General features: G+C 46.3%; 1 protein-coding gene across 6 annotated transcripts in view; it reads left to right on the forward strand.

Moving 5' to 3' along the window:
• The window catches only part of RhoGAP100F (Rho GTPase activating protein at 100F), a 416326-nt gene that overhangs the window by 137940 nt on the left and 252422 nt on the right, over positions 1-25964 (forward strand). The gene's annotated exons all lie outside the window — the stretch shown is intronic.

Genomic DNA, 25964 nt, shown 5'->3' on the forward strand with positions numbered 1-25964 from the left:
GACCTTCTTCTTCGACCATCACAGGGAGAGATACGAGGGAAAAAGGAAAAAGAGTCTCCACATTTCCTCAAGGTCTTTGCCATTCAACTCACAAAAAACCCCAGCGTCGTTGCCATAGCCGGGCGACCGTGCCTTCTGCCTGTGGGCGACCAGTACGGGCCATAGAAGTGTGAGCAGCGCCATGTCATGGATGACCGACAGGTGAGGAATGTGTCAACAAAACCACTCCCGAAAGCCCTTTCGCACGGCGTACCCCTCACCGATGGACCACCGGTCGGGCCACCGGCTGCCAAGAGACATTAGTCTCTGCTCACCAGCGACCTGCCTGACGCGGTCGCTTCAATGCCGGACCATCTGTCTCCGTCAGAGATATCGAACAGCTCTCTCGGAAAAAGATAACACGGCAGTTCAAACGAAGCTGCGTCGCCAGCGAAAGACCAGGAGGAGGAGGAGGAGGACGAGGAGGAGGAGAATGTCCGTTCCGACGTACGTACGAGAGAGAGAGAGAGAGAGAGAGAGTGTGTATCCAGTCGCCCCTCAAGTGACTGGTGCATGTTTGAAGACCATGTTTTATATGGTCTTTGATCCCTGTTGCCATGCACGAGTAAGGGAGCTGCCATGCGCCACAGCACGTGCAGGTAATAGTCGGGGAAAACCTTTTCATATTTTGTTTGTGTCTGACATTTTACTCCCAGTATTTCGTTCGCCAGCAATAATCTGAATATATATATATATATATATATATATATATATATATATTTTTTTTTTTTTTTTTTTCATACTATTCGCTATTTGCCGCGTCAGCGAGGTAGCGTTAATATCCTCACCTGGCCCCCTTCTCTGTTCCTTATTTTGGAAAATTAAAAAAAAAACGAGAGGGGAGGATTTCCAGCCCCCCGCTCCCTCCCCTTTTAGTCGCCTTCTACGACACGCAGGAAATACGTGGGAAGTATTCTTTCTCCCCTATCCCCAGGGAATATATATATATATATATATATATATATATATATATATATATATATATATATATATATATATATATATGTGTGTGTGTGTGTGTGTGTGTGTGTGTGTGTGTGTAAGAAAGCAGACTAATCTTCCTTATTACACAGTGTGCTAAAGACCAATTTTGCATGTCTAACACTCACTACCTTTCTGTTTCTTTTTTTATTTCAATTTTTTACACCGCACGTTCTGCTCCATCATATATATATATATATATATATATATATATATATATATATATATATATATATATATATATATATATATAGTCTCATGGGCCAGTGTACTCTGTCATCACATAAGCTTTACCATGGAGTTCCGTTTTCTTCATAGCGTTTAGAAAATCACCCTCGGGTACACCTCCCTCCACACACACACACACACACACTCCCAACCTTCATCCAGACCATCCGGCCGCCTCCTTTGTTACAGCAACGACCCGGCAACGACCCGGCAACGACCCAGCAACGACCCTCTTCCACGAAAACTGTTACACCGTAACACCATCGCTGCCTTCCTCCCTCTCCTTCCCCACCACCACCACCACCAAAACCCCCCCTTCCCCTTCCCCTGAGGTCGATCTCACCCACACGCACCTCCCCGGGGTCGTAAACCATTGACCCTGGGGTAAGCGAGTACCCCGGGGTCGTAGAACACTGACCCTGGGGTTAGCAAGTACTCCAGGGTCGTAGAACACTGACCCTGGGGCTAGGAGCACTCCAGGGTCGTAGAACACTGACCCTGGGGCTAGTAAACACCCCGGGGTCGTAGAACACTGGCCCTGGGACTAGCAAACAACCCGGGGTCGTAGAACACTGACCCTGGGGTTACCAGTACCCTAGGGTCGTAGAACACTGACCCTGGGGCTACCAGTACCCTAGGGTCGTAGACCGATGACCCTGGGGCTAGCAAACAAACACCCCGGGGGAGCAATACAAAGCCAAAGAGAAGCGTCCATATTCAGCAGCGTTGCTGCTCTGTAATGTGACCGAAGCCCCTGCTAGGGCTCGACCCATCTGGCGACCAGCCATCCCAGCATCGAAGATTATGAAGATCGAAGATTTTAGGAAGATCGAAGATTATGAAGATCGAAGATTTTAGGAAGATCGAAGATTATGAAGATCGAAGATTTTAGGAAGATCGAAGACTATGAAGATCGAAGATTTTAGGAAGATCGAAGATATTAGGAAGATCGAAGATTATGAAGATCGAAGATATTACGAAGATCGAAGATCATGAAGATCGAAGATTTTAGGAAGATCGAAGATATTAGGAAGATCGAAGATGATGAAGATCGAAGATATTACGAAGATCGAAGATTTTAGGAAGACTGAAGACTTTAGGAAGACTGAAGATTATAAAAATCGATGATTTTAGGAAGATCGGAGATCATGAAGATCGAAGATTATGAGGAACATGAAACTTGACTTTAAGGAATATTCAAACAGACGTGAGAGGTCGAAGCCTGTAAAGATGACCCCCCCCCCCCCCCCCGGGACCCTTCCATGAACAGACGATGCCATGACTGGGATATATAAGATGGAAGAGTGGGGGTGTGTGGGAGTTGTGTGGGAGGTGTGGGTGGGGGTGTGTGGGAGGTGTGGGTGGGGGTGTGTGGGTGCCATGTGGTTAAGGGGGGGTGGGGGGGGTTGCGTGGCGGAGGGGGGGAGGGGGGTAGTTACGATCCGTCATGGACGAATGGTCGTATGTTTTCGTCTCTTTGTTCATTTCTCTCACGATGATTTGGCTGATCATATGAAAGACATAACGAGAGACGAAAACATTAGGAAACATTCGTGCAAGACACATGTAGCTGCTCGGGTCAACAACCCTAGCCCCCCAACAACAACCTTCTTTAACCACCACCCCCACACACACACACACACACACACACACACACACTCCACTCCCTCTAAGGTCACTATAGGTCAGGTCAGTGTGTTGTCTATGATGGTAGACGCCAGACGGGAATTGTTGTGATGTACACACACACACACGCACACACACACACACACACACACACACACACACACACACACACACACATACACGAGACCAGCCACAAGATGGCTACGAGACATACTACAGAAGAGCTGTGAGATCAGCTACAACAATAAAGCTACCAGACCAGCTATAGGCAAGCTACGGGCCCAGGCCAGCTAGGTAGCACAGCTAGCTAGCCATGACAAGTGACCATAAGTGCTCCATATACCTCCTAAAAGTTGATCATAATGTGAGCCAAATTTTCGTTCCGAGGAAAGAGACATTAGACACCAGGGAGACACGATCTATACACATCGCATAAATCAAGTGTTCCTAGAAACCAGTCCGTCGAAAACTATATATAAATTATGAGAGAAAAATACACATTATAATGTTCATTATTCAATTACTCAGATTTAATTACTCATATTCAATTACTCATATTCATTCTCCCTCTGCGGCACGCACGATACATATATATATATATATATATATATATATATATATATATATATATATATATATATATATATATACACTGCGTGCCGCAGAGGGAGAATAAAAGGGGAGGGAGCGAGGAGCACGAAACCTTCCCATCGTTGTATTTCAGTTTCTAAAAGTGGGAACAGGAGAAGGAGCCAAGTCAGGAGTACTCATCCTCCTCCAAGGCTCATTTAGGGTGTTTGAATGTGTGTAGATCTAGCTTGTTTGAAGAGGAACCTGAATGTCGAAGTGCAGAGTCTAATGTGAGGGCGAAAGTAGAGAATGGGTGTGGCAGGCGTTCCTGCTGAAGGAGGAGATGTAGGAAGGAGGTATAAGGAAGTGGGTTCCGTTCGGATGTGCATTGCTTACATGTTAAGGTGAAGTGCGTGGCATGCAGACGCTGGGATGTGGGCTTTTGACAAAGGGCAGCGAGCGATGGGACGAAGCATCTATGTTGCTAGTGACAGAATAAAACAGAATAAAAAACGATGTGAGGGCGTTACCTGCAGGGAAGGAGTGCAAGTGACTGAGAGACGTACAAGGGAAAGTTGCAGGAGGCCAAAGAGAAGGGGCAGAGGTTGAAATTGGAAACGCATGATAAATGGAGAGAGAGTATCGGCAAAGTTCAAAGAGAACAAGATAATGTTTTGCAGAACAAAGAATAAGAGAACAAATAAGGGCGTCAGTGAGGGGAGCAGATGGGGAAGTGGGAACAGACAAAGAAGAGGTAAGAGGAGATGAAATGAGTATCTTGAAGGGCTGTCGAATGTGTTTGATGATAGGATGTCAGATGTGGAGTGCTTTGGACTTAGAAGTTTGCAAAGCGAGAGAGTCATGGCAAATGGTTTGGTGAAAAGAGAAGAAGCGGTGAAAGCCCTGCGTAACATGAAGTGTGGCAAAGTGGTTGGAGTGGATGGAATTGCATTCGAATTTCATTACAAAAGGAGGCGAAGATGTTGTTCATTGGTTAATCAGGATTTACATCGTATATATGGATCAGGGTGAGGTGCCTGAGGACTAGTGGAACCTTGTAAAGTGTCACTATATAAAGGCAACAGGGGAAAAAGTCGAAGCTCAAAAAAGAGGCACAAGTCTGTTGAGTATTCCTGGCAAGTTGCATGGAAGATTGGTGACTGAGAGGGAGGTGTCAAGCACAGAACATCAGACTGGGGAGGAGCAAGGTGGCTTTAGGAGTGGTAGATGGTGTGTAGACCAGGTGTTTTGCTTTGAAGAATTTGTAGGTGACATTTATGGATCTGGAGAGAGCGTATGGTGAGGCTGAGAGAGATGCCTTACGGATGGTGCTACGAATATATGGACACAGAAGGAGAGCTACGAGAAGCAGTGAGAAATTTCTGTCGAGGGAGTTAGGCGCGTGAGTGAGCAACAAGAGAGGAAGATGAGTGGGTTCTGAAGGAGGTGGATCTGCATCAAGGATGTGTGATGTCATCATGGCTGTTTAATCTGCTTATGAGAGAACGGTAAAAGCGAGGGTCTTGTAGAGATGGGCGGGTCTACAGTATGCTGGGGGGGGGGGGGGGGGGGGGTAGGTGTGGAGGTTCTGGTGGAGGAGTGTGAGTCAGTTTCTCTTTGCTGATGACACGGCTCTGGTGGCAAACTTGAGTGAGAAACTGTAGAAGCCGACTTAAGAATCTGAGCGAATGCATAAAAAAGGAGGAAGGTGAGAGTAAATGTGATTAATAGTAAAGACATGAGGTTCATCAGAAGAGGGAGAGAAGGTTTGTTTAAGTATCAGACTGAACTGAGAGCACCTGGAGAAAATGGAGTGTTTCAGATTCATGGAACTATGAGAAGCTGAAGTGTATCACAGAGTGAGTAAGGAGGCAAAGATCCTGGGAGAACTGAGGAGTGTATGGTCAGAGAGATCACTGTCTAACACGGCTATGATGGGTATCTTTGAAAGCACAGTAGTCCCAAAGGTGCTGTACGGGTAACAGAGGATCGAACTGCAAAAGAACGGATGTGGATACATCCTTTGGTTATGAAGTGTTTGAGGACATTATGTGGCGTGAGGTGGTTTGTTCGTACTAGGAATGACTGGGTAAAAGAGAGTTCTGGACTTAGGTGGATATGACTTAAAAGATCTGAAGAGGGTGTACTGAAGTGGTTTGGACATATAATGAAGGAAGGTCGACTAACGAAGAGAATGCATGGGGCAGATATGGAAAAGGACGTGGAAGGATCCAGTGATAGAGGCTTTGAATGAAAGGGGTATGAGCATGCAAGAGGGTGAGAGACGTGCACGGGATAGAGAGAATTGGAATGATGTGGTATACAGGGGACGACGTACCGTCACTGGGTTGAACCTGGGCACAGGAAATGGTCAGGGGAAACCGTGGAACGATCAGCGGGGGCTCGGTTGTGGAATGAGGTGCTTTTAGCAAGTGAATGTGAGCAAATGAAGCTGTCCTTCGTCTGTTTCTAACGCTCCCTTGCTCCACGGGAAACGACGAACTAGTATGGCGAGGGAAAATGAAAGGGAATAAAACGCTGTATGAATACAACAGTGTTTTGTAGTCGTGCGAGATCAAAACGCTTTTCAACAACAAAAATAATCTCATATGAGGTGAGTTATTGAACGTCAAGTATATATTATTCAAGATATCTTATCAAGAATCGACATAATCTGGAGTTCTGAGAACCGCAGTTTTATTTCTCTATTTATCGCCCTCGGATGAGGTTCTCAGGTACTCACGGGCGAGGGACTGTATCTGGAAATTATGAATCATTGTTTGGACGCGCGGCGGGAAGATCGTAAAAGACTGTCCAACTTTATCGTTTTTAAATTTAAATTCCCTGAGCACGACGTGTTCCAAGGGTCGACCCGTCGTGCTCAAGGGTCGTCCCGTCGTGCTCAAGGGTCGTTACGTTGATCTCAAGGGGTTAACCACGACTGGATCCAACATCTGAGTGGGGAAAATAATTCATGCAAGTGAATAAAACTTCTGGAAAAACAGTGCATAATACTCAGAGGCATAGTCCTTCCGTGCAGAAGTATTTGGCATCCACCCTGAGAGTTGCCAGATACCACCTCACACTTATACCCACCACCTAAACTCCCAACAACCCCCCCCCTCAACCTCCCTCACCCCACCTCACATATTGGCCTCATTAGCCCTCCAACAGTGCTTACGGCTTAACCCAGGCACAAAATATTATTCTCCCCCCCCCCCCCCCCCCCCTCAAGGCTTAACTACCTTGCAGGAAGAAATCCGCCTTCTAGGAAACTTAAATAATTTACTTACCAGTCCGTTTATACAGTATTTACTTCAGCAGCAGCAGTCAAGATAGTTGCTAAAGTCACCCCTTTTTTTTTTTTTAAAGAAAACTTATTAAAGAAAACTCACATTTGCCAACCCAACCTCAGACTTAACTTAGTTACGGACATGTGTTATTTGTTTGTGTTCTGTTTCCGTCGCCTCGCCATGAGTTTTGACGGAGATTCGAACGTTCGTGAATGGTTTTTGATTTGCCAAAGATTCCGATCCATTCACTCTGGGACTCAGTTACGTCGGCATGATGGTATAACTGCTTCACTACGTCAGAGGAGTGACCGTGGCTGCCGAGAGGGAGGCAGACCCAAGTTGCAAATCAGTTGCTGGTTTCTGGAGGCATTGCTTTGTCTCGTAACTTTGAACCCACCAACAGTGGCTCATATCTGAGTCTGGAACGCTAACACTGTCTCGTCTCTAACTCTGAACCACGAGCTCTGTCTCGTTTCTGATTCTGAACCACCAACCACCGTCTCATCTCTGATTCTGAAACACCAGCACTGTCTCCTCTCTGACTCTGAACCACCAACACTGTCTTGTTTCTGACTCACGAGCTTCTGACTCTGAGCTACTAACGCTGTCTCACTTCTGACTCTGAACCACCCACATTGGCACGTTTCAGACTCTGAACCACTAACAGTCTCCCGTCTCCGACTTTGAACCACCAACTACCTGTCGTCTCCGACTCTGAACCACGAACACTCTTGTTTCTGACTCTGAACCACGAACACTGGCACGTTTCAGACTCTGGACCACGAACACTGGCTCGTTTCTGACTCTGAACCACGAACTCTGGCTCGTTTCTGACTCTGAACCACGAACACTCTCGTTTCTGACTCTGAACCACGAACACTGGCTCGTTTCTGACTCTGAACCACGAGCACTGGCTCGTTTCTGACTCTGAACCACGAACACTGACACGTTTCAGACTCTGAACCACCGACACTGTCTAGTCTCTGACAATGAACCACGAACTCTGGCTCGTTTCAGACTCTGAACCACGAACACTGGCTCGTTTCTGACTCTGAACCACGAACACTGGCTCGTTTCTGACTCTGAACCACGAACACTGGCTCGTTTCTGACTCTGAACCACGAACACTGGCTCGTTTCTGACTCTGAACCACGAACACTGGCTCGTTTCTGACTCTGAACCACGAACACTGGCTCGTTTCTGACTCTGAACCACGAACACTGGCTCGTTTCTGACTCTGAACCACGAACACTGGCTCGTTTCTGACTCTGAACCACGAACACTGGCTCGTTTCTGACTCTGAACCACGAACACTGGCTCGTTTCTGACTCTGAACCACGAACACTGGCTCGTTTCTGACTCTGAACCACGAACACTGGCTCGTTTCTGACTCTGAACCACGAACACTGGCTCGTTTCTGACTCTGAACCACGAACACTGGCTCGTTTCTGACTCTGAACCACGAACACTGGCTCGTTTCTGACTCTGAACCACGAACACTGGCTCGTTTCTGACTCTGAACCACGAACACTGGCTCGTTTCTGACTCTGAACCACGAGCACTGGCTCGTTTCTGACTCTGAACCACGAACACTGGCTCGTTTCTGACTCTGAACCACGAGCACTGGCTCGTTTCTGACTCTGAACCACGAACACTGGCTCGTTTCTGACTCTGAACCACGAACACTGGCTCGTTTCTGACTCTGAACCACGAACACTGGCTCGTTTCTGACTCTGAACCACGAACACTGGCTCGTTTCTGACTCTGAACCACGAACACTGGCTCGTTTCTGACTCTGAACCACGAACACTGGCTCGTTTCTGACTCTGAACCACGAACACTGGCTCGTTTCTGACTCTGAACCACGAACACTGGCTCGTTTCTGACTCTGAACCACGAACACTGGCTCGTTTCTGACTCTGAACCACGAACACTGGCTCGTTTCTGACTCTGAACCACGAACACTGGCTCGTTTCTGACTCTGAACCACGAACACTGGCTCGTTTCTGACTCTGAACCACGAACACTGGCTCGTTTCTGACTCTGAACCACGAACACTGGCTCGTTTCTGACTCTGAACCACGAACACTGGCTCGTTTCTGACTCTGAACCACGAGCACTGGCTCGTTTCTGACTCTGAACCACGAGCACTGGCTCGTTTCTGACTCTGAACCACGAACACTGGCTCGTTTCTGACTCTGAACCACGAACACTGGCTCGTTTCTGACTCTGAACCACGAACACTGGCTCGTTTCTGACTCTGAACCACGAACACTGGCTCGTTTCTGACTCTGAACCACGAACACTGGCTCGTTTCTGACTCTGAACCACGAACACTGGCTCGTTTCTGACTCTGAACCACGAACACTGGCTCGTTTCTGACTCTGAACCACGAACACTGGCTCGTTTCTGACTCTGAACCACGAACACTGGCTCGTTTCTGACTCTGAACCACGAACACTGGCTCGTTTCTGACTCTGAACCACGAACACTGGCTCGTTTCTGACTCTGAACCACGAACACTGGCTCGTTTCTGACTCTGAACCACGAACACTGGCTCGTTTCTGACTCTGAACCACGAACACTGGCTCGTTTCTGACTCTGAACCACGAACACTGGCTCGTTTCTGACTCTGAACCACGAACACTGGCTCGTTTCTGACTCTGAACCACGAACACTGGCTCGTTTCTGACTCTGAACCACGAACACTGGCTCGTTTCTGACTCTGAACCACGAACACTGGCTCGTTTCTGACTCTGAACCACGAACACTGGCTCGTTTCTGACTCTGAACCACGAACACTGGCTCGTTTCTGACTCTGAACCACGAACACTGGCTCGTTTCTGACTCTGAACCACGAACACTGGCTCGTTTCTGACTCTGAACCACGAGCACTGGCTCGTTTCTGACTCTGAACCACGAACACTGGCTCGTTTCTGACTCTGAACCACGAACACTGGCTCGTTTCTGACTCTGAACCACGAACACTGGCTCGTTTCTGACTCTGAACCACGAACACTGGCTCGTTTCTGACTCTGAACCACGAACACTGGCTCGTTTCTGACTCTGAACCACGAACACTGGCTCGTTTCTGACTCTGAACCACGAACACTGGCTCGTTTCTGACTCTGAACCACGAACACTGGCTCGTTTCTGACTCTGAACCACGAACACTGGCTCGTTTCTGACTCTGAACCACGAACACTGGCTCGTTTCTGACTCTGAACCACGAACACTGGCTCGTTTCTGACTCTGAACCACGAACACTGGCTCGTTTCTGACTCTGAACCACGAACACTGGCTCGTTTCTGACTCTGAACCACGAACACTGGCTCGTTTCTGACTCTGAACCACGAACACTGGCTCGTTTCTGACTCTGAACCACGAACACTGGCTCGTTTCTGACTCTGAACCACGAACACTGGCTCGTTTCTGACTCTGAACCACGAACACTGGCTCGTTTCTGACTCTGAACCACGAACACTGGCTCGTTTCTGACTCTGAACCACGAACACTGGCTCGTTTCTGACTCTGAACCACGAACACTGGCTCGTTTCTGACTCTGAACCACGAACACTGGCTCGTTTCTGACTCTGAACCACGAACACTGGCTCGTTTCTGACTCTGAACCACGAACACTGGCTCGTTTCTGACTCTGAACCACGAACACTGGCTCGTTTCTGACTCTGAACCACGAACACTGGCTCGTTTCTGACTCTGAACCACGAACACTGGCTCGTTTCTGACTCTGAACCACGAACACTGGCTCGTTTCTGACTCTGAACCACGAACACTGGCTCGTTTCTGACTCTGAACCACGAACACTGGCTCGTTTCTGACTCTGAACCACGAACACTGGCTCGTTTCTGACTCTGAACCACGAACACTGGCTCGTTTCTGACTCTGAACCACGAACACTGGCTCGTTTCTGACTCTGAACCACGAACACTGGCTCGTTTCTGACTCTGAACCACGAACACTGGCTCGTTTCTGACTCTGAACCACGAACACTGGCTCGTTTCTGACTCTGAACCACGAACACTGGCTCGTTTCTGACTCTGAACCACGAGCACTGGCTCGTTTCTGACTCTGAACCACGAACACTGGCTCGTTTCTGACTCTGAACCACGAACACTGGCTCGTTTCTGACTCTGAACCACGAACACTGGCTCGTTTCTGACTCTGAACCACGAACACTGGCTCGTTTCTGACTCTGAACCACGAACACTGGCTCGTTTCTGACTCTGAACCACGAACACTGGCTCGTTTCTGACTCTGAACCACGAACACTGGCTCGTTTCTGACTCTGAACCACGAACACTGGCTCGTTTCTGACTCTGAACCACGAGCACTGGCTCGTTTCTGACTCTGAACCACGAACACTGGCTCGTTTCTGACTCTGAACCACGAACACTGGCTCGTTTCTGACTCTGAACCACGAACACTGGCTCGTTTCTGACTCTGAACCACGAACACTGGCTCGTTTCTGACTCTGAACCACGAGCACTGGCTCGTTTCTGACTCTGAACCACGAACACTGGCTCGTTTCTGACTCTGAACCACGAACACTGGCTCGTTTCTGACTCTGAACCACGAACACTGGCTCGTTTCTGACTCTGAACCACGAACACTGGCTCGTTTCTGACTCTGAACCACGAACACTGGCTCGTTTCTGACTCTGAACCACGAACACTGGCTCGTTTCTGACTCTGAACCACGAACACTGGCTCGTTTCTGACTCTGAACCACGAACACTGGCTCGTTTCTGACTCTGAACCACGAACACTGGCTCGTTTCTGACTCTGAACCACGAGCACTGGCTCGTTTCTGACTCTGAACCACGAACACTGGCTCGTTTCTGACTCTGAACCACGAACACTGGCTCGTTTCTGACTCTGAACCACGAACACTGGCTCGTTTCTGACTCTGAACCACGAGCACTGGCTCGTTTCTGACTCTGAACCACGAACACTGGCTCGTTTCTGACTCTGAACCACGAACACTGGCTCGTTTCTGACTCTGAACCACGAGCACTGGCTCGTTTCTGACTCTGAACCACGAGCACTGGCTCGTTTCTGACTCTGAACCACGAACACTGGCTCGTTTCTGACTCTGAACCACGAACACTGGCTCGTTTCTGACTCTGAACCACGAACACTGGCTCGTTTCTGACTCTGAACCACGAACACTGGCTCGTTTCTGACTCTGAACCACGAACACTGGCTCGTTTCTGACTCTGAACCACGAGCACTGGCTCGTTTCTGACTCTGAACCACGAACACTGGCTCGTTTCTGACTCTGAACCACGAGCACTGGCTCGTTTCTGACTCTGAACCACGAACACTGGCTCGTTTCTGACTCTGAACCACGAGCACTGGCTCGTTTCTGACTCTGAACCACGAGCACTGGCTCGTTTCTGACTCTGAACCACGAACACTGGCTCGTTTCTGACTCTGAACCACGAACACTGGCTCGTTTCTGACTCTGAACCACGAACACTGGCTCGTTTCTGACTCTGAACCACGAACACTGGCTCGTTTCTGACTCTGAACCACGAGCACTGGCTCGTTTCTGACTCTGAACCACGAACACTGGCTCGTTTCTGACTCTGAACCACGAACACTGGCTCGTTTCTGACTCTGAACCACGAACACTGGCTCGTTTCTGACTCTGAACCACGAACACTGGCTCGTTTCTGACTCTGAACCACGAGCACTGGCTCGTTTCTGACTCTGAACCACGAACACTGGCTCGTTTCTGACTCTGAACCACGAACACTGGCTCGTTTCTGACTCTGAACCACGAACACTGGCTCGTTTCTGACTCTGAACCACGAACACTGGCTCGTTTCTGACTCTGAACCACGAACACTGGCTCGTTTCTGACTCTGAACCACGAACACTGGCTCGTTTCTGACTCTGAACCACGAACACTGGCTCGTTTCTGACTCTGAACCACGAACACTGGCTCGTTTCTGACTCTGAACCACGAACACTGGCTCGTTTCTGACTCTGAACCACGAACACTGGCTCGTTTCTGACTCTGAACCACGAACACTGGCTCGTTTCTGACTCTGAACCACGAACACTGGCTCGTTTCTGACTCTGAACCACGAACACTGGCTCGTTTCTGACTCTGAACCACGAACACTGGCTCGTTTCTGACTCTGAACCACGAACACTGGCTCGTTTCTGACTCTGAACCACGAACACTGGCTCGTTTCTGACTCTGAACCACGAACACTGGCTCGTTTCTGACTCTGAACCACGAACACTGGCTCGTTTCTGACTCTGAACCACGAGCACTGGCTCGTTTCTGACTCTGAACCACGAACACTGGCTCGTTTCTGACTCTGAACCACGAGCACTGGCTCGTTTCTGACTCTGAACCACGAGCACTGGCTCGTTTCTGACTCTGAACCACGAACACTGGCTCGTTTCTGACTCTGAACCACGAGCACTGGCTCGTTTCTGACTCTGAACCACGAACACTGGCTCGTTTCTGACTCTGAACCACGAACACTGGCTCGTTTCTGACTCTGAACCACGAGCACTGGCTCGTTTCTGACTCTGAACCACGAACACTGGCTCGTTTCTGACTCTGAACCACGAACACTGGCTCGTTTCTGACTCTGAACCACGAACACTGGCTCGTTTCTGACTCTGAACCACGAACACTGGCTCGTTTCTGACTCTGAACCACGAACACTGGCTCGTTTCTGACTCTGAACCACGAACACTGGCTCGTTTCTGACTCTGAACCACGAACACTGGCTCGTTTCTGACTCTGAACCACGAACACTGGCTCGTTTCTGACTCTGAACCACGAACACTGGCTCGTTTCTGACTCTGAACCACGAACACTGGCTCGTTTCTGACTCTGAACCACGAACACTGGCTCGTTTCTGACTCTGAACCACGAACACTGGCTCGTTTCTGACTCTGAACCACGAACACTGGCTCGTTTCTGACTCTGAACCACGAACACTGGCTCGTTTCTGACTCTGAACCACGAGCACTGGCTCGTTTCTGACTCTGAACCACGAACACTGGCTCGTTTCTGACTCTGAACCACGAACACTGGCTCGTTTCTGACTCTGAACCACGAACACTGGCTCGTTTCTGACTCTGAACCACGAACACTGGCTCGTTTCTGACTCTGAACCACGAACACTGGCTCGTTTCTGACTCTGAACCACGAACACTGGCTCGTTTCTGACTCTGAACCACGAACACTGGCTCGTTTCTGACTCTGAACCACGAACACTGGCTCGTTTCTGACTCTGAACCACGAACACTGGCTCGTTTCTGACTCTGAACCACGAACACTGGCTCGTTTCTGACTCTGAACCACGAACACTGGCTCGTTTCTGACTCTGAACCACGAACACTGGCTCGTTTCTGACTCTGAACCACGAACACTGGCTCGTTTCTGACTCTGAACCACGAACACTGGCTCGTTTCTGACTCTGAACCACGAACACTGGCTCGTTTCTGACTCTGAACCACGAACACTGGCTCGTTTCTGACTCTGAACCACGAACACTGGCTCGTTTCTGACTCTGAACCACGAACACTGGCTCGTTTCTGACTCTGAACCACGAACACTGGCTCGTTTCTGACTCTGAACCACGAACACTGGCTCGTTTCTGACTCTGAACCACGAACACTGGCTCGTTTCTGACTCTGAACCACGAACACTGGCTCGTTTCTGACTCTGAACCACGAACACTGGCTCGTTTCTGACTCTGAACCACGAACACTGGCTCGTTTCTGACTCTGAACCACGAACACTGGCTCGTTTCTGACTCTGAACCACGAACACTGGCTCGTTTCTGACTCTGAACCACGAACACTGGCTCGTTTCTGACTCTGAACCACGAACACTGGCTCGTTTCTGACTCTGAACCACGAACACTGGCTCGTTTCTGACTCTGAACCACGAACACTGGCTCGTTTCTGACTCTGAACCACGAACACTGGCTCGTTTCTGACTCTGAACCACGAACACTGGCTCGTTTCTGACTCTGAACCACGAGCACTGGCTCGTTTCTGACTCTGAACCACGAACACTGGCTCGTTTCTGACTCTGAACCACGAACACTGGCTCGTTTCTGACTCTGAACCACGAACAGTATTAACTGGTCGAGGTCGAGGGGTATTAGCTGGTCGAGGTCGAGGGGTATTAACTGGTCGAGGTCGAGGGGTATTAGCTGGTCGTGGTACTGTATACATATATATATATAGGTTGCCAGGTCGCCATTACTCCCGCTGGAGGTCGGCCTTGGCCCGTACGTTTTCCTGGTAGTCTAAATAATTCTCAGAGATCGACCAGGGCCTTTATAACGGTGGCATCACTGTGAAATATGGCGCGAGACGGGTGTGTGTGTGTGTGTGTGTGTGTGTGTGTGTGTGTGTGTGTGGCGCTAGGAGGGTCTGGTGTGGTGGTGGTGGTGGGGGAAGACTGGCGTGGTGGTGGTGGTTGTATGGTTGGCCTTTAGACGTATCACTTTGCCAAGGGTCGTTACGGCCCAACCCCGTCAAGCGACCTGACATCAACCATCCGGATATTATACAACACCTTCCTCAGGAGTTCAGGTTGATATTGCCTTTTCATATCTTTTTTTTTTTGCCGCTGTTTCCTGCATTAGCGAAGGAGCGCCAAGGACGAAGAGAGGCCTCATTCACTCACTTCCATTCTCCAGCTGTCTTGTGTAATGCACCGAAACCACAGCTCCCTATCCTCATCGTCTCACGGAGCTTTCCATGGTTCCCCCAGACTGTTTCAGATGACATGGTTTAGTCCACTGTCATCACGTCGCCTCATGTATACTACACTGCTCCAATCCATTCTATCCAATGCACGCCTCACATCCACCGGCATGCTTAAGCTCAGAGAACTCAAAACCTTTTTCACTCTATCCTTCTACCATCGTTTGGGTCTCCCTCATCTTGTCCCCTTTCACTCCTGACACATATATTCCCGTTGTCAACCTCTCCTCACTCATTCTCTCCATATGTCCAAACCGTTTCAGCACACCTTCTTCAGGTCTCTCAGTCATACCCTTCTAAATACCACATCTCTCTCTCTCTTAACCTGTCATTTTTTTAACTCCATCAATCCTCCTCACACCACATATCGTCCCCAAACATATCACTTCCTCAACATTCATCGTTTTCTGCACTTTGTCATCCAGAGCCCAAGCGCCATGACTATGTATCATCAAACAGCCATCTCTGCCCTGTCAGATAGTGACCTCTACTTCCAAACATTCCTCTACGCACCCAGGACATTCGCCCATTCATTCCCACTATGGTTCACTCAGCTCCCATGGCTTCAGTCCCTGCCATGTGCATCCCCAGTTATCTAGAACACTTCACTTCCTCCAAGTTCTCTCTATTCAAACCCAAACCTGAACTAACCTGTCTCTGTGCACAGCTAAACCTAACATACCTGCTTCTGTTCACGCTTGCTCTCAACATCTCTTTTCATGCGCTCCCCCTAAACTCAGAAACCAACTTCTGTAGTCTGGGTACCTCAATGTCATCTATACGTACAATGAAAACCCTAAATGACTAATCAACAACACGGTCACCCCTCTGAAGAAATGCAGCTTCAGCACCATCCGCACTTCACCTGAACCAAGGCTTTCACCACCCCTTCTCTTTTCACCATCCTACTTGCCATGACTCTCTCACCTCCCATACCTCTATAACACTCGACGTCTGCCATCGACAACAGTCAACAGTCCTTCAAAATACTCACTCCAATCTTGTTTCCGCCTGTTACCATTTCCCTCATCTGCCCTCTTCACTAACGCCCCCAATAAAGTCTCACGTATCTACGATAAAACTAAAACTAAAAAAAAAAAAAGGATAAATCAGTATAACTATCTTTTATCTCTCATTTATTTATTCATTTTTTTCATCTTTTATGTATTCATTTAATTTTTCAGCAGAAACACCACTGTTGTGAGTGAGAGTACAGTCTAACTTTTAGCAATTTTCCTGTATATATACATATATATATTTTCCTTTTTCATTTTACTCGTTAGGGGTTCAAGGGGAAGGGGGGGAGGAGTTTATCTTTTATTGTAACATAGAGTGCAAGATTTTATTGATACATTGTCACAAGAATCGTTGTATTTTTTCACGAATTTATGCGAATTTCAATATTCCTAACACACTGTCCACTATGATATATCCAGGATATATGAGACTATGTCCTACGAGGACATTAATTTATCATATATATATATATATATATATATATATATATATATATATATATATATATATATATATTGCGTCCTGACGTCCGCTGGAATCGTAAATGTTCATGAATGATATATATTTTTTCATTTTTTCCCCCCGTCGTGTTAATCCTTGACTTTTTCCAAGAGTATTCACTCATTTATTTCTATCTAATAACATGAAGTTATTGCGACACTGGCCCTACCTCGCTGACGCGGGAAACGACGCTCAATGGACTGACTGAACCAGGGCATGTGAAACGTCAGGGTAAACCATGGAAAGGTCTGTGGGGCCTGGATGGGGATAGGGAGCTGTGGTTTCGGTGCTTTACACATGACAGCTCTTTTCCTGGCGCTACCTCGCTGAAGTAGGGGGTAGCGATACTGTTTCCTGTGGGGCGGAGTGGCGCAAGGAATGGATGAAGGCAGGCACGTATGAATATGTACATGTGTATATGTGTATATGTCTGTGTATGTATATGTATATGTATGTATATGTGTGTGTATGGGCCATTCTACGTCTGTTTCCTTGCGCTATCTCGTTGACGCGGGAAACGGCGATCAAGTATCACTATATATATATATATATATATATATATATATATATATATATATATATATATATATATATATATATATATACTATTCGCCATTTCCCGCGTTAGCGAGGTAGCTTTAAGAACCGAGGACTGAGTCTTTGAGGGAATCCTCACTTGGCCCCCTTCTCGGTTCCCTCTTTTGGAAAATTAAAAATGAAAGGGGAGGATTTCCAGCCCCCCGCTCCCTTCCCTTTTAGTCGACTTCTACGACACGCAGGGAATACGTGGGAAGTATTCTTTCTACCCTATCCCCAGGGATAATATATATATATATATATATATATATATATATATATATATATATATATATATATATATATATATGCAATGGTTGTATATGTTATCGAACAAAATTGGTAACTGCGTTATAATTGGCTACGGGTCACTTGGGTTATCAAGTCTAAACATTAATGGTGGAAGAGCTAACTCCAGTGGCAATGATGAATGCGAGGGTAACAGAAAACGAAAGCACTCCCTTCCGTGGTGACTCGTTCATTTTCGTCATCTTAACATAGAGAAACGCAGGTTGTTTCCAGCACATACGTAAATCATGAATATATTTCTTGTGGTAACCCACCCTGTCAAACCACTGACAATGTTTATTTAGAGTTCTCTGTATTTCTCCCCCACTTATCCACATAAAAAAAAAACAAATTTAACCTTCTCCACAATCTACCCCAGTACACTTACAATCGGTCACAGACACTAACTTAAAGAGCCAGCAACTTTCTGGTCATTAGTAATATATATATATATATATATATATATATATATATATATATATATATATATATATATATATATATATATGTGTGTGTGTGTGTGTGTGTGTGTGTGTGTGTGTGTGTGTGTGTGTGTGTGTGTGCGCGTGGCTTTATAGAAGATACCCTTAAACAGAGGAAAGAAAACGAATTTACAAGTGTGAGAGAAAACGTACCCCTTACGTTTAAGGTTACCTTATACAAATCTTTTACGTGATACGTTTGATATCCTTTTCCTCGATCTTATCCAAGTAATGAATTTAATTTATATGTCACCTTACGAGGTACCTCTTGTAAAGTCCCATGTTTCTTTAATAAGCCTAAAAATAACAAGAATGAATGAGTTTAAATGTAATCATCTTTTTTATTTACTAAAACGCTAATGCTGTAACTACAGGTAAAGCTTAGCATATTTTCGTTAATTATAGCACTACAGTGCTAAACTCTGTGACTCACATTTTGTTCCCACGATGAGTCCACCCTGTGACACAGCTAACTCAATCCCAACAAGAATTCGCATGTCATATCTCCAATCCAGCCAAACAGATCCACAAACATAGTGATTACAAGCGGTCATTCGACTCTTTTATCTTCAGCCATCCTATGGGAACCAGGATTTGTTTGAAACAAGCGACAGAGTTCACCATACTTTTTTTTTTTATAATTTTATCCTCGTGTGTAATGCTGTGGTCTACCCAGAAGGATAAACAATCAACAGACTTTGAAAAAAATACCAAAGGAATGAAAACTTTCGAAGACGCCGCCAAGAGACAAAGAAAATGAACGTAATAATATCTGTTTGGAAAGTGTAATAATATCTGTTTGGAAAGTGTAATAATATCTGTTTGGAAATCCATAAGTTTTCTGTCCTTACTAATTTTCTTTAACATTTCTAATACATTTGGAATGGAATTATTACTTTTAGACAGTATGTTGTTAAGGAAAAATATTGGCGGCGCTAAGGTTCCTTGAAGGGATGTTACGAAATCAACCGATTCACAGCCGAAGTGAAGACGTAATCTGTGTTTATCACGATGTATACCATATCCGTCCTTTCACCTGCGGGTGTGTGATGGATGTAAGCCTTTACTGCGTCTTCTGCCATCCTCCTGCCACCAAGGGTCGGCTGTCAATGTTGGAAGCCTTTATTTATCAAAGTAAGTTTCGCGCCAAAGTGTAGCCAGGGATGGTCGCCATTATTTCCTTAAGTGTGGATGTTGCCATTCTAGAGCGTCATAGCCAGTGCCATTGTGCTGGTCTGTGTGTTACTGTTATTTTCCATGCCTTGGGATACCATGGCCTGGTCTTTGGGGGTCAGGTTAAATTTAGGTCACACTATTCATATCCATGGGGTCGTACCGTCGTGCTCAGAGGTCGTACCGTCGGTGCTCAGTGGTCGTACTCTCGTGCTCATAGACTGTACCCTCGTGCTCCAAGGACTGTACCATCGTCCTCAGGGGTCGTACCATCGTACTCCAGGGTCGTACCGTCCTCTTGTAGATCGCACCTTCGTACTCAGGGGTCGTACCGTCCTGTTGTAGGTCGTACCTTCGCACTCAGGGGTCGTACCATCGTACTCCAGGGGTTGTAGTACCGTCCTGGTGTAGGTCGTACCATCGTACTCAGGGGGTCGTACCATCGTACTCCAGGAGTCGTACCATCGTAATCCAGGGGTCGTACCGTCCTGTTGTAGGTCGTACCTTCGTACTCAGGGGTCGTACCATCGTACTCCAGGGCTCGTCGTACCGTCCCGTGGTAGTAAATTCTAATCCCTAATTCTTCATTTTGTCAATTTTTACGCCTTTCCCATACCGGTGCCCTCCACACCTCCCCACCAACCACGCTCCCACACCCTTCCCCCTACACACCACAATGACTCTAATACTCATATATTATCATTACAACCATTGTCAAATACCTTAAAATTCATCCCTACTGAAAGTGGATATTCCACAGTTCCGAATGTTCTACAGTTCAAGCCACTGATGATAACAGAAGATGAGGTTGCAAACTATACACAGTGGTGTTCGTCAAGTTCTCTTCCTCATTCCTACCACTGTTTGCCCACCGTACTGGACTTTCCTCCCTTACATCATCAAAGAATGACGATATACGTTTTATCACATGTTTCCGCTGTGTTTTGTATATTCAGATTATACGTCGCCGCATGAATAAATATGGGAAAATAATGAAACATTGTAAGAGGCGGAGGCCATACAGTCTCGCCCTCCCCGGCTGACCACCCGCTCTCGAGGCCATAGCAATAAGCAAACACTCAAAGTCAAACCAAAATTGTCGAGTGGTGACGAGGACAAGCGAGAGGAAAATGTTCATCTTGTTGAAAGCTGCTAATTCATGGAGGATCTAACTTCACAGAATTAAGCATTGTTGAGGTATTGATGAAGACGATAGAAAGAAGAAGAAGAAGAAGAAGAAGAAGAAGAAGAAGAAGAAGAAGAGGGAGGAGGAGGAGGAGGAGAAGGAGGACAACAACAATTGGTTAAGTGTGAGAGATTCTCGTATGTCATTATCTTGGCTCAGGTTTCTCGCCATGTGTTTCTGTGTGTGTTGGCTATAAACACACCCGAGCATGAATGTTAGCTGCCTCATGCAGCTCAAATATCTGTCTATGTCCAGAGTTTTACGGGAATATCTTTATCATATATATATATATATATATATATATATATATATATATATATATATATATATATATATATATATATATATATATATATATATATTTCTCTTGTGTCTCCCCTGATGATGTGATTATTACACGAAAGTGCACTTGGGAACTTTTCGTGTTTCATTTTCCCCCGTGGACTCATAGAAATATATATATATATATATATATACATATATATATATATATATATATATATATATATATATATATATATATATATGTGTAGGTATGTATATTTGCGTGTGTGGACGTGTGTATGTACATGTGTATGGGGGGGGGTTGGGCCATTTCTTTCGTCTGTTTCCTTGCGCTACCTCGCAAACGCGGGAGACAGCGACAAAGTATAAAAAAAAAAAAAAAAAAAAAAAAAATATATATAGCGTATCGAGGCCATTCCTCTCAAAACATGAGGTACAGTTTTGCCCCCCAACTCTTCCTGAACAAAATTATCATAGTGATAATTGGTTCGTGTGACTCATTAATCCTCAATTAATCCTCCGTGACGGGCTCTAATTACTCCCCCTCGTGAGCTGTTAATCTCCCGTCACCTTACTGCGAAGGCATATCTTTTTTTTAATGGCCGACATTAATCACAAACTGATTAATCTATATTCTTTGTACAGCCCTCAAGTTAAACAGCTTTTAAAACAAATACCTTTTTTCTCCCTAGGGATTTTAAGGATTCTTTTTTTAAGGGATTTTGAGGATTCTTTTTTTTTAGGGATTTTAAGGATTCTTTTTAGGGATTTTAAGGATTCTTTTTTAGAGATTTTAAGGATTCTTTTTTAGTATTTTAAGGATTCTTTTTAGGGATTTTAAGGATTCTTTTTAGGGATTCTAATAATTCTTTTTTAGGGATTTTAAGGATTCTTTTTAGGGATTTTAAGGATTCTCTTTGGGGGATTTTCATGATTCTTTTTGGGGATTTTAAGGATTCTTTTTTTTTTTTTTTAGGGATTTTAAGGATTTGTATGAGTATCATGATTCTATCATGCTCAAGAAAAATGATGCATTCTGAAAGCCTTACTCATTCGACTGTGTAAACTCATTTTATTTTTTTTACTCACCACCAGGAGGCTTACCCATCACCCTGCCCCATGACACCCGACTTTCCCCCCCCCCCCCCCCCCTCACTGCCTCATTTCAAAGTCCCATTCCTCCACCCTCATGAGCAAAGGCGACACATAGAACCTCACTGACTCACAATACTCTCCCCATAGTTTCCTGCCTGCAGTCACTGTCGTCTTTGACTGGGCCTTGTTATGAGTACGAGAAAGAGCCTCAGGACTCACTCTATAGAGAGAGAGAGAGAGAGAGAGAGAGAGAGAGAGAGAGAGAGAGAGAGAGAGAGAGAGAGAGTGTATCATGAACCAGTAATATTGATGTCTCAAAGTCTGTGCATCTCTCTCAACCTCACAGCATATCTTTACCATAGGGAAACCATTGGTCATGAGTTAAAGAGTCCATCGTATTTTTCTCCTCCTTATCTGTGTCCTTCTTACCTTTATCTCCATCCTGCTTTAGCTTTTAGATGCCTATGTTTGTGCAAGGAAGTTTAGACTTGCAATCCTTATGTCATGGCGTTACCCAGATCCCTTATTGGCGTTCTTACAAGATCTCATCATGTGAATTCAATCCCTTATTGCTCTCCCAACGTAGGACACTCAATCCCTCCCTTCTTCCCTTCGAGGCTATATAGCATGGCGGAGGTCACTCCCAAGTGCCCATATCCCCTATACTGATCCACACACACTCTATGTCTACGTCAAATGATCCACACACACTATGTCTATGTCAAAATCCTTTCTGTCTGTGTCAAAACCCTCTATGTCTAGGTCCAATACCCTTCTCAATTGAGTGGCTTCGATTGCCTTCGCTGCATTTTTCCAACACTACACGATCCAGTGTCTCTTATAATGCTCGTACCTCATAATGCTTCTTACCTTATAATGCTCGTTACCTTATGATGCTCCTTGCCTAATAACGCTCCTTACCTAATCATGTTCCCTGACAAATCATGCGCCTTACCTCATCACTTATAATGCTCCTTATCTCATCATGTTCCTTACCTTATGATGCTCCTTACGTCATCATGTTCCTTACCTTATGATGCTCCTTACGTCATCATGTTCCTTACCTTATGATGCTCCTTACGTCATCATGTTCCTTACCTTATGATGCTCCTTACGTCATCATGTTCCTTACCTTATGATGCTCCTTACGTCATCATGTTCCTCATCTTATGATGCTCCTTACGTCATCATGTTCCTCATCTTATGATGCTCCTTACGTCATCATGTTCCTCACCTTATGATGCTCCTTACGTCATCATGTTCCTCATCTTATGATGCTCCTTACGTCATCATGTTCCTTACCTTATGATGCTCCTTACGTCATCATGTTCCTCATCTTATGATGCTCCTTACGTCATCATGTTCCTCATCTTATGATGCTCCTTACGTCATCATGTTCCTCACCTTATGATGCTCCTTACGTCATCATGTTCCTCACCTTATGATGCTCCTTACGTCATCATGTTCCTCACCTAATCATACTCACTATACGTCAACACAAACACAATCCCATCAAACATTACCAAGAATTTAGTCTCTTCACCTGCGACGCTTCCACTTCCAGCAATTCGCTACATTCTACCTAAAAAAAATAACACAATAGAATAAACTGTACCATGTACCCTGTGTGCCAGAATAAACTGTACCGTGTAACCTTCGGGCCAGAATAAACTGTACCGTGTAACCTTCGGGCCAGAATAAACTGTACCGTGTAACCTGCAGACCAGAATAAACTGTACCACATGTTTGTGGATCAGAATCAAGTGTACCATAGAGCTGTGTGGGCCCACGTAGTCGACTCCATCACACGCATGTGGACCAGTATTGACTGTACCACGTACCAGTCAGCTCCGGTCCAGCGGTACAGTGCGGAGGCTCTGGCGAACCCAACCAACGCTGTCAACATTGACTTAAGGGCCCTTGGCTGCTGTTGGTTTAGCTGGCGTGGCTCAGCTATAGCTTCATCCGATGATTTAGCTGCATACAGCTGATTGTAAGCGCCCCCGGCTACAGCTGTGGCCACAGCTATTGGGGTTAACTGGGCTGCAGTGGTGGACGGTTTTAGCTTTCACTTTAGCTGGGAATAGCTGGAGGTGGGTTATCTAAGGCGATGTACACTTTCATAGAATACAGAAAACCATTCAACTCAGCCAGGACTCGAACCCAGGAACTTTTGCGGCGATCATACCCGAGCGGTTAGCGTTTCCGACTACCACGGAAAAGGTCCTGGGTTCGAGTCCTGGCTGTTGGAGGGTATTGTATATATATATATATATATATATATATATATATATATATATATATATATATATATATATATATATATATATTGCAACGAATGTTTTGCTTCTGTAGATAACGGTGAAACACGTAGAGATTTAAACAAAAGGGGTTTTTGAGCGCTGTTTCTTGGTGACCATGTATTTTTGACATAAGATTGACCACAGTGTCGCCTTGTCTTCAAATCTGACGATTATATCCAGAAGAATCGTTCCATCTGGTTTGAGAAGCCTCAGTACAGAATTCCAATATCTGGGAAGGTTTCATCTCGAGCAAATTAATCGTCAGAAAGGGTAATGAGGAGGAGGAGGAGGAGGTGAGGAGACAGACGTCTCGTCTCATCTCGCCACAGTGGATGGTGTTGACCCTGATGGTGCTGATGGTCACGTGCCAAAGGCTAAGATCAGAGTGTGATGGTTAACCCTCAGGTGAGGTTACATAGGCCCTCGTCCTCCTCTGTCGTTCGTCGTTGCCTCCTATAGACGAGGGAGCGTGCGTAAGGGGACCGAATGTGTATGTAGCAAGAGAAAGAAGTCTCCAAGAAGTGTGGCTATATATATATATATATATATATATATATATATATATATATATATATATATATATATATATATATATATATATAGGAGCTCCTTTGCTAAACTTGATGCGGTATAGCACAACGGTGACTTCCTGTATGGCCAGAGGGTGAAGACGGCTCCTGATGGTGGGCTCAGCGCCCGGCGACGCACACCCTCCACGTCCGGCCTTAAAGACTTGGCCGTTCTCACGTCGCTGGCCACGTCGCTATCGGGACTCCGGTCATAAACCCCATCGATGTTTCCAGGAAGCTCCTCTTTGTGTTGTGGTGCCCCTGGGGGCGGCTTCGCACACACACGCTGCCATCATCAGTCACCCGAGCGACGTCGGCAGCGGCAGGTAAAGGACCCAGAGCGGCGTCCAACCCTGTGGTGCCGCCCGTGGCTGCGTCAACACGTCCCCTGTGGCGCTGTGTGAGAGACTGCACAGGTAACACGTGGCACTCAGGGACAGTGAACATAGAGTGAGGCAGGTTCTAAGGTGCTGGGGAGGAGGTGCCTCTACTGCAGTTGTAGACGTTGTCAAGACGTCCTCCTGCAGACATGCAGTTGTGGACGTTCTGAAGGCGCCCTTCCTGTATACGCCTCCGGTGATGCCGTTCAAAAAGGCCTCCTCCTGTAAACGCGAACGGGAACTAAGAGACAGCAAAGATCAAGCGTTCTGCTCAGCCAGGGTACCAACTTCATCTTCACTCTCCGCGCCATGAAGGTGGCCGTCATGTAACGAAGGTGACCGGTCATGTTATGAAGGTGGCCGGCATGTTACGAAGGTGACCGTCATGTCATGTTACGAAGGTGACGGTCATGTTACGAAGGTGACCGGTCATGTTACGAAGGTGACAGGTCATGTTATGAAGGTGACCGGTCATGTTACGAAGGTGACCGTCATGTTACGAAGGTGACCGTCATGTTACGAAGGTGACCGTCATGTTACGAAGGTGACTGGCACGTTCACAGTTCTACTGCCAGTCAAAGTCTGAGGTGGGTTCGTCAGC

The sequence above is a fragment of the Panulirus ornatus genome, chromosome 3 (genome assembly GCF_036320965.1).
Source record: "Panulirus ornatus isolate Po-2019 chromosome 3, ASM3632096v1, whole genome shotgun sequence".
In the NCBI taxonomy this organism is placed as follows: domain Eukaryota; kingdom Metazoa; phylum Arthropoda; class Malacostraca; order Decapoda; family Palinuridae; genus Panulirus; species Panulirus ornatus.